Source organism: Zingiber officinale, chromosome 11A, assembly GCF_018446385.1.
Source record: "Zingiber officinale cultivar Zhangliang chromosome 11A, Zo_v1.1, whole genome shotgun sequence".
In the NCBI taxonomy this organism is placed as follows: domain Eukaryota; kingdom Viridiplantae; phylum Streptophyta; class Magnoliopsida; order Zingiberales; family Zingiberaceae; genus Zingiber; species Zingiber officinale.
In genome coordinates, this window is record NC_056006.1 from 62,886,646 (window position 1) to 62,896,082 (window position 9,437).

The following is a 9,437-nucleotide window of genomic DNA, read 5'->3' on the forward strand; positions in this document are numbered from 1 at the left end:
GACAGCTGCTCATGGAGGACGACGATTTATTCCTCCAATAGTTCAATCCAAAGACTTGGAGATCGCAGCCGAGTTCCTCACCAATTGGCTTCCCTTCCTCACCCGATCCCTCTGTGACGGCTGCTCCGCCACTGTCTGAAGCTGCATCGACTCCCTTCGCCCAAGTATCTCCTTTCCTTTCTCGATTCTTGATTTGTTGATCCCTTTCCCATTGGAAGAATGCTAGATTACTTAGTTCGCTGGGGTGGTGCTCTTCTTTAGGGTTTGCCACCGAAGCCGACGCGGATGCCTCCGGGTCCACTTCCACGGAGGATCAGGCGTCTTATGCCTCTACTAGCTTTGCTGCCCCCTTTCTCGATGCCCAACCAACTGGGTAGGACTCGGATCTGACGTCTTCACCGGAGTCCCCTTAAATCCGGATGTCTTGGACCGACATGGCTCAAGAAGACAAGCTCAAGGAGACTGCGGCGCAGGAGAAAAAGACGGAGGAGTCAGGGAGAACTTTGATTGAGGGAGCAGCAAGAGTTAAAAGGGAGATTGCGAAGAAGGAGACGGGATTGTCAAGGGAGCAGAGGGAAGAAATACACTTTAGGAATGTTGTCAGGAAGAAGGATTTCATATGCCTGGAGAGGGTCAATGACAAGATCGTTAATATCCTCAATGTCCTCGAGTTGCATACTAGAGTATTCAGCACTGCCGAGCAAAAAAGAATTGTGGATCTGGTCTATGAGCTGCAAGAGAAAGGGAAGAATCATGAGTTGGGAGGTGAGTACAACATAAAAAGATTAGCTTTAAGCAGTGTTTATTTATTTATTGTCAATCCTAAGCTAATGATTCAAGAACCCTAATGGAAATTGGGCACCTTTTTAGAAATAATGTAAAAAAGATCAATAGATAAGAGAACTGAGAAGCAATCATCATCATCAAATCATATTGTTATTTTGTTAACTTTTGTCCAAATACCTACCGAACACAAATATTGTGCTAACTTAACAAATATATGGTTGATACATGGTTTGTAGTTTCACTTCATAAATGTTGAAGACCCTCTTGGATGACTAACAGCTTCTCTGTGCTCAAGTATATCCATCTGTGCTTTCTGTTTGTTCGCTTGAACTAATAGTATGAACATTGATCCAGAAAAAATTATAGTCATGTTTGTCTTTCCATTTATTAGGAGGCCCTGATTGGCAGCATATATCCTGATCAGAAATTGAGCTAGCACCTACCTACCGTCTGGCAGCCAAGTTGTCTTTGTATGCATTGCTTGTTCCTTTTAAGTTCTGGATCAGAAGGTGCATCAAAGATTGTCTTCCATCTTGCATTTGATTAATGATGCCTTTAATTCTATTTTCTTCTTTTTGATGGTTTAACATTGAAAGATTATATTGAATATGCTATTTTTTGCAGGATGAATACTTTCAAGTAAACAAAATGTCAACAAAACATAATGGATATTTTGTAAACAATGGAAAATTAGAGCAAATGTAAGCTTCTGTCACATAATTCATTTTCCCTTGGTATTTGTTTGCTTTATTTGCCATATTTGAAACAACAGTTTTGTTTTATGTTCTCTAAATATATCTTTTATTTAAAGTCATCTCAGGTGTGACTGCTGTTGTCTAGAATTTCAATCAAGTATTATAGTTTTTGGCCATTATATTATCTGCAGCAATGAAATCCGAAATTGCAACTTTAAGCAACATTCTTTTGTGGTTATATATATAAACTTATTTATTCTTAACTGATGCAATAACAAAACAAACCCTCAAATTACATTGAAAATTGAGACAAAATTGATGAAGCACTGGAAAGTATCTTACACTGAGTACAAAAAATGTCACAATAATCCTAAACTGAAATATTAACATGGATATGTATAGAATGTTGGATACAATCCTAAACTGAAATATCAATGCAGGACTGAACTTGTTACACCATAATTCTATTAATACTAATACTTCTTAATAGTTATACTTAAGCATTTGAATATAATTTAGAATCTACAACTAGTTAGCTTTTCGTGAATTTCCTTGGTATGGTTGACTGTATAATATTGGCAGTTGCTTTGAACTATTCTAGTATGTCTTTAAAATGGAAATGTTTTCAAATCTGTGAACGTTGGTGTTGCAAACTCTTTTCTAATTTGTAAGCCTCTTGTCATTTTTTTATGCTTGTCTTGAGACAATTTTTAATATTATTGCATTATCTTTTTTAAGGGAGGCTGCTAATAGTGACGTTAATATAACATGTGGTGGTTTTTTTAGATAAGATATTATGGTATTTCTGATTTATTTGCTCTTTCCTTGGGTACGTGTTACCTGTGTTAGCCATTTATCTCAAGAAACACAGAAAATGGTAGAATATATTCCTAAAATGGTCTCTTCTATCTGGAATTTTCTTGAAACTTGATTTATGAAGTGACAATATTATTCATTGGCTTTGTTGCCTATAGTGAAATTCAATGAATGTTTTATGTTGTGCTCAATTTATCTCAATGAATGTCTTGGCAGATAAGCTGAGTCAAGCATCAAGAAATCAACTAGTTTTGGTGTCACATAATGTTGGGTAAGTAAGACTTATAATATCAGTTTTAATTTATTGTTTCAAGAAATATGCATACAATAATTATGTGATTTGTGTATAGTTATCATTGGGTTCTCACAATCATTGATCCATATAAGGAGACAGTTTATTTGTTGGATTCGCGACCTCCTCCCTCGCCGTCGGCCGCAACCCTCGGTCTATCTCTTTCCCCCTACGTCGCCCAGGTCACCTCCTCATTCCTTGTATACGATTTGTTTCCATTGAGTTTTGAGCTTATCTCGGGCTTTAAATCACGGACATCGTGAGGTAGGTTCGATTCAATGTGCTGCTTTATGCTAATCCAAAGGCTTAGGGAAAATCTAATTGTGTGAGCAATTGTATTGGCTGGAAGGATAATCAAATAGTGATATTTTTTCTACAAATCTTGATTCGCAAGAACCTTGTCATTTTGTGACTACAAATGTTGTAACTTTGTGAGCTCAAGTTCATCGAATTTGTTATTGTTCTATTCTATGCAATCAAAATGGTCCTTATTTATCAATCATGTTTTAATCACTTTCTACATGCCAGGTAGCGTGTGTTCTAATGTTCAAGCTTCAGTGAGATGATTTCCCAGTTTTTATCTAATCTCAAATTCTAGCAAAGTATCAACTAATATATGCAGAACCATGGTGCTTTTGCAAGTTTTTAGGATAATGAGGGACATTGGTTGGATCCCCATTAAAGCAAACAGAGAGCAAGCATATATCCACCTCAATAATAGAATACCTAATCATTTGAAGCTTGACCTGAATTGTCTTCTTGTAACTCATGGAAGACTTTTTTCACAGGTGTTCTGTTAGAAGAGGTAATTAGAACACGGGAGATGGGAGCATGCGGTAATCAGAACACGCTTGTCCTTATCCTAATTTTCTAGAATAATCCTTCTTTATACTTTACAGCCAATGTATTAATCCTTAAGGAATTTAATATTGTTTTTCTTCTGCTGAAACAGGAATAAGATGCTCTGATGCTATCTAATTTTGCACTTGAGAATCAATTACACACAGCTAGGTAAGAGTTAAGTCATGCTCTGTATTAGGTATGAAAACTCTTAGACAAGTGCATATTTTGTTGACCAGCTACTTTATGCATCAGAATATGTTATTTTTTTCCTTTTGTGCATGTAGTTATAACATATTTTTATCTTTAATTTGGTCATTTACTTTTCTCATTAAAGTTTGTTGTATGGATTAAAGCTTGAGGATATAGAAGTTTTGTCCAACTTAAACATAACGTCATAGATTTTGCCAACACATTAAAATGAGTCCAACTCAAGTACAGAGAGCTATAGAGGAAGAGCGATACAGCGATGCAGCTTTCATTCGTGATCATGTTGGGCCAGGACTAGTCAGTTTATTGGAATTAACTTGTTGCCAATTCTTACATCATCTTCATTAAGCTATGCTTGTCCCAATTTTTTTGTTTCAGCTACATGAAGCTATTCACTCCATCGAGCTTTATTCATTTTGCTATATGCAAGGCTATAACAGTGGCTGCCAATTCTTATACACTGATTGAAAAAGAATTAGCAAGTGAGAAAAAAGAGTTCAATGAAATCCTACAAGTTGAAGATTGTGATGAGACTTGTTCATTAGTTGGCTATTGTTCATTAGTTATAAATGGAACTTATTTGTTTATTTGTATTGAGATAAATTTTATTTAAACATGAGACATGTTTCTTCTTTTGTGATTGTAATTCTTGTATAAGTAACATTTTGAATGATATTGATGTGAGGAATATTCTTTCTTTTGTGATTATGATTCTTTATTATATATTTATATTGAAATATAATATATTGGTATTAAAAGATAATAATTTAAAAGACAACGGTTTAAAATAGTTATTGTTGCCTATCACCCTCAAAGACAACGGTTAAAAACCGTTGTCGTAGCCCCAAAAATGATTGTAATGGGCAATGCTATTAAAAAAAATACTCTAAACAACAACGGGTTTAAACTGTTGTCTTTTCATTCAAAGACAACGGTTTTAAACCATTACAAAACTGTTGTCTTTTCAGTCAAAGACAACAGTTTAAAACCGTTGTCGTAGCCCCCCACTTTTAACAACACTACCAATTACAACGGTTTTAAAGGCTTACGACAACGGTTTTTAACTGTTGTCTTTTAATGTTTTTGTCGTAGTGATTAAAACAAGTTTTTACATAAGCATAAAAGTATTAAAGGATAAGTTTTAAACAAGTGAGATAAAAGAATAAGTTCAGAACAAATGAATTAAGTTTCACTTTGTTTTAAAATCAGCAAGTTGAGTTTTCTTTTATGCTAGCATGTTATTTAGATTAGTTTACTGTTCTTTGCTATTAGAAGAGCATGAGTAGCTTTACATGTTTAGCATTTCAGTATGTTTGTTTCTTTTACTAGTAGATGAGCATGAGTAGTTTTTCTTTTGAGCATTCAGTTTTAGTTTTCAGTATATTCACGTGCATATCGAGTTTTGTGAGTTAGATAGCGCTTACTAAGCATTTTGCTTATAGATTGCATTTCCTCTTACTGCAGATAAAGGAAGACGAGGAGGAGGTGCGGATGGTGTGTGATGCTAGGACTATGGAAGTCTTGGGACGTACTAGGAAGGAGTTCCTTTAGTCTTCTTTCCTTATTTTTTTTTAGTTTCCACATTTTAGTTATTGTAAACATTTGAGACTGTACTTTACACTCTGTGTCATTCGAGTTTATTCTTGTTCTAGGTTGCATATAGGATGAGTTCAGTTTAGTAAGTAGATATTTGTGTGTTTGATACTTATTTAACTGCGTGGGTGTTTGATAAATGTTCCAGCCGCGTGTGGCTGATGTATACTATGCTTGTATCTCAGTTTATGGTCACCGGTACAGGGGAGACTCTGCCGAAATTTTTCGGTAGAGACTCTTTGTGGTTTCGATCATACCGGTAAAGTAGAGTCAGTAGTTAAGTAACAGTCATCTTTAGAGAGTAGTATAGTATAGTAAGAAGGGTGGTCGTTACAGTTGGTATCAGAGTAGTTCCCATTCTTCAGCATCACACATCAGCACCATCTTTGTCGTCTTCAAGTAAGAAAGTATTTAATTTTTCTTTTTTGCTTATTAATTACGATATAGAGTATCTGCTTATATGCGCTTAAGTAAGAATAAAATTCTTGTTTTATTGTTCTATGTTTGGATACATATGCTTAGGAAGAATAGAGACGATTTTAGTTTTGTTTCTCTCCTACATAATTAGATGTCAAGAAGAGGACGCCCCCGTACCGTTCATACTGAGGACCGAACACAGGAGAATGAAGAGCCCAGAATAGCTGAACCAAATCTCTCTGAAGTTGTTGCTCAACTCCATAGACAAGTGGCGGAGCAGCAACAAGTGATCGTCAATCTGATGGCGAATCAGTAGCCAGTCCCTCCCACTCCTCCAACTATTAATATGGAGACTCCAGTAGTGACTGCGGTTCCACCAGCCGCTCTAGAAGTCCCCACAGCACCTAGAAGACAAGAAGCCTACCTGATACACTGGTTGAAGCTGAAGCCATAAAGTTTCTCAAAACACTGGAAAGCACCATAGAGCTTCTTGACTGGCCAAAAGTCGACAAGGTCAAGTGTGCTTCTTTCTGCTTATCTGGAGATGCCCGTATGTGGTGGGAGAGAGTTAAGAGCAAGAGAGTAGTCAATCAGATGAACTGGGCTGACTTCGAGACGGAGTTTTACGAAGAGTTCTTTCGTCAACGAATAACCAACAAGCATTATGAGGAGTTTATAGAATTCAGACAAGGTGATCTGTCAGTGGAAGAAGTAGTCAAGAGGTTCAACAGGCTAGATCGCCTCTGCTCAGAGCTAGTAAGTATTGAGAAGGAACGAGTCAGACTGATGCTTAGGATGCTGAGACCAGTGATAGCACTTAATGTTAGTAGTGGAACACACCAGCCTCAGACTGGCGAAGAGCTAGTTAGTAGAGCATAAGTCGTTGAGCATTATCTAAACAGCATCAAGGCACAACGAGAGCAACACAAGCTAGACAAGATAAAGGACAAGACAGTGGTGAATCAGAGACCCCAGTCAAGTGATCAGAATTGGAAGGCCAAGGGTAACAAAAGGAAACAATGGAATTTTGGAGGTAGCCAAGAGGAAGGTCCAGCAAACAAGCAGACCAAGTTTCCTCCCTGTCCTAAGTGTGGAAGAGTACATCCAGGAACCTGTCTTTTGGGTACAACCGGATGTTATTCTTGTGGCCAAGAAGGACATCTAGCTAGAGCATGTCCTAACAAGTTTAAGGCACCTCAACAACAGTCAGTGCAATATGGAGGCAAGCCTGCACAGTTACACCACATGACAACATTACTAGAGGGACCCTATCTCAGTCAGGGAAGGTTGAAAGCCCCACTCGTTCCAACCGATGCCAGAGTATTTTCTCTTACTAAGGAAGAAGCTGCCGGTGGCTCCACGGTAGTCACAGGTCAAATACCCCCCCCCCCCCCCTTTAGCATTTAGCTACCTTCTTATTTGATACTGGGGCTACCCACTCTTTTGTGTCAATTTCTTTTGTCAAATTTAACAAGTACCCATTGTCCAGAATTATTCTAAGTTCGAGGACAAACTTTTTATAAGGTATGGGGGATTGTAACGACCCAATTTTCCTCATTAGGAGTTATAAAAGTTCTTAAAAATATTTATAAATATTTTAGAAATATTCTAGAGATTTTTAGAAATTTTTAGAGTATTTTTATGCAATTTTTGGAGGTCGTTTGGTATTTTTACTAGACGAAAGAAGTTTTGACAAAAAAATATCCAAATCGAGATTCGAACCCGAGACCTCTGGCCGAACCTGACTTTAACCAAATCCAGCTAGCCAATTGTTCCGCAAATGTTTTGTGAAAGAATATGGAACGAAATAGATTTAAGCAGTGAGGGAATGGAAAATAAAAAGGGGAATAAAAGGCTCGGCTGGGGATTTGAACCTACGACCTTTGGCTCGGTCAAAACCCGGCTGACCAAGTGTTCATGCGGCCGATTTTGTTTAAAAAGGGTAGCAAATTTATTTAAAGAAGTTAATAGAATATTGAGTTATAAGAGGAGAACTTAGGGCTTGATTACCCGTGACCTAATTTCTTACCTCTCCTTCTTCTCTTCACGCGGCGTCGACTCCTCCTCTCGGGTGAAACAACAGCGAGGAGCTAGGGCTTCTCCGGCGGCCGGCGAGGGTCCAATCCGAGAGCTTTTCACCTCTTCACGATCCTCTCGGCGAGGTGGACGCATAGGCACAAGAAGAGGTCAGGAACTCAAGCATCTCAGCAACCCTAGAAGCCCTTTTCTCCTTCGGTAGAGAGTCTAAGAACGCAAGGTAAGTGCTCTCACCTGCAGTAAGAGTAGTTCCTTCGATTGTTTTTCGATTGGTTGGGCTTCCGGATAGTAATGGGTAAGCAAAGTTCCGAGTTCCTGTTGAGATGGTTCATAAGCTAGGGATAGATTCGAGTTTTCATTGAAGCAGAGACGAATTTTTGTATTCTGTTTTGATGTGTTAACTTCAAGTGAGGTTCGGTTTTTGTTTGTTAATGTTTATGATATTCTGTGAATGGATTAAGGATCAGCTACAAGGTTATAGCTAATTCTAGGCAATGAGCATGAGAAACTATTAAGATTTTTGGTTTCCAGTAGCAATTTTCTTGATTCTTTTGCTGTCGTGACACTGAACAAGGGATAATGTTGAGGTTTAGGTTTTGGGTTGTTGCTAACAGTGAGCATGAGGTGAGTGGATTTTGGAGCATGTGTGTCATTTTCGTGGGTTACTGCTGTTATACCAATTGATCAGGCTTAAGAATAGTTTCAAGATTTTAGACTTTTGTTTGGAGTTGCTGTCATGTAGTTTAATTTAGACTTTGACTGGATCAGTGAATTGTTTCTGATGGAGTGATATTCTTTGAATAGTTTGCTAATGGTTGTGATTTGATCTTTGGTGATGTTCTTGCGCAATCGTGGGTTTGCTTGGTTACTCCTTTGTGGCTCAAGGCACCAGATCAGGTGCTTGATGGTCCCAACAGGATATGCTGCAGTGATGTTTGGTGTCTCATGTGAGTTTTTCTTTGGGTCTCGATACAGATTTGGAAAAGAGTTTCAAAATGTTTCTTGATATTGTTTTACACCTCCTTGACATAATAAGATAAGCTGTGAGATGGTTCTATAGGGTTCAGGTTTCCTTGCTGTTAACCTTGGACTGCCGGACTGATCTTGGAAGTGTGTTTATCCGGGTGTTGTTCTGTTTTCCAGTTCGCTGTGGGTCTTGTGTGGTTGCAATCTTGGAAGTTGTTCTGATTACCAGTTAGATGTGGTTTGTGAGGATGGAATTGGTAGACTTCTTGTTGATTCCGAGAATGCTCTTGATCCCTTTATTTCTGTTTTCGTTGCTATAGAATGAGTATGTGCACCATTGATTCCTTTATTTCTAGTTTCCTTGCTATAGAATGAGTATGAGCAGCATTGAATCCTTTATTTCTAATTTTCCTTGCTATTGAACATGCATAAGTAGATTTATTTCCTAGTTTTATTTGTCATGAGTTGAGCATGACCAGTTTCCTTGCTATTAGATCTACATGAGCATATTTTTAGTTTGCATTTAGTTCCTAGATTTCTTTGTGTAGCAATAGGCGTGCACAACAAATGAAGCAATGCAGATCTTTAATTTCATTTAGCTATAAGAAAGATAAAGAAAAGAAAGAAAAATGTCAAGGCCTTAAGAAGATCCCAAAGTCAAGACTTTAGGGATTTTGACACACAAGGTGCTTATTAAAATGCCAAGGCATTTAAAGAAGAAGTAATAAATATAATAAGTATTTTACTTTATTTAGGAGGCTAGTACCTGACTTCCGAGGTTGTCG

At 37.6% G+C, this 9,437-nt stretch overlaps 2 long non-coding RNA genes across 2 annotated transcripts; both read left to right on the plus strand.

Moving 5' to 3' along the window:
- The first annotated feature begins 1,241 nt into the window (after positions 1 to 1,241).
- LOC122030938 lies at positions 1,242 to 2,571 on the plus strand. Its single transcript, XR_006125667.1, has 3 exons — positions 1,242 to 1,295; positions 1,411 to 1,487; positions 2,514 to 2,571. It is a non-coding gene; the product is annotated as an uncharacterized LOC122030938 (long non-coding RNA).
- An 810-nt stretch (positions 2,572 to 3,381) lies between these two features.
- LOC122030872 lies at positions 3,382 to 3,861 on the plus strand. The gene is made up of 3 exons (XR_006125640.1): positions 3,382 to 3,425; positions 3,542 to 3,600; positions 3,786 to 3,861. It is a non-coding gene; the product is annotated as an uncharacterized LOC122030872 (long non-coding RNA).
- Positions 3,862 to 9,437: the final 5,576 nt, after the last annotated feature.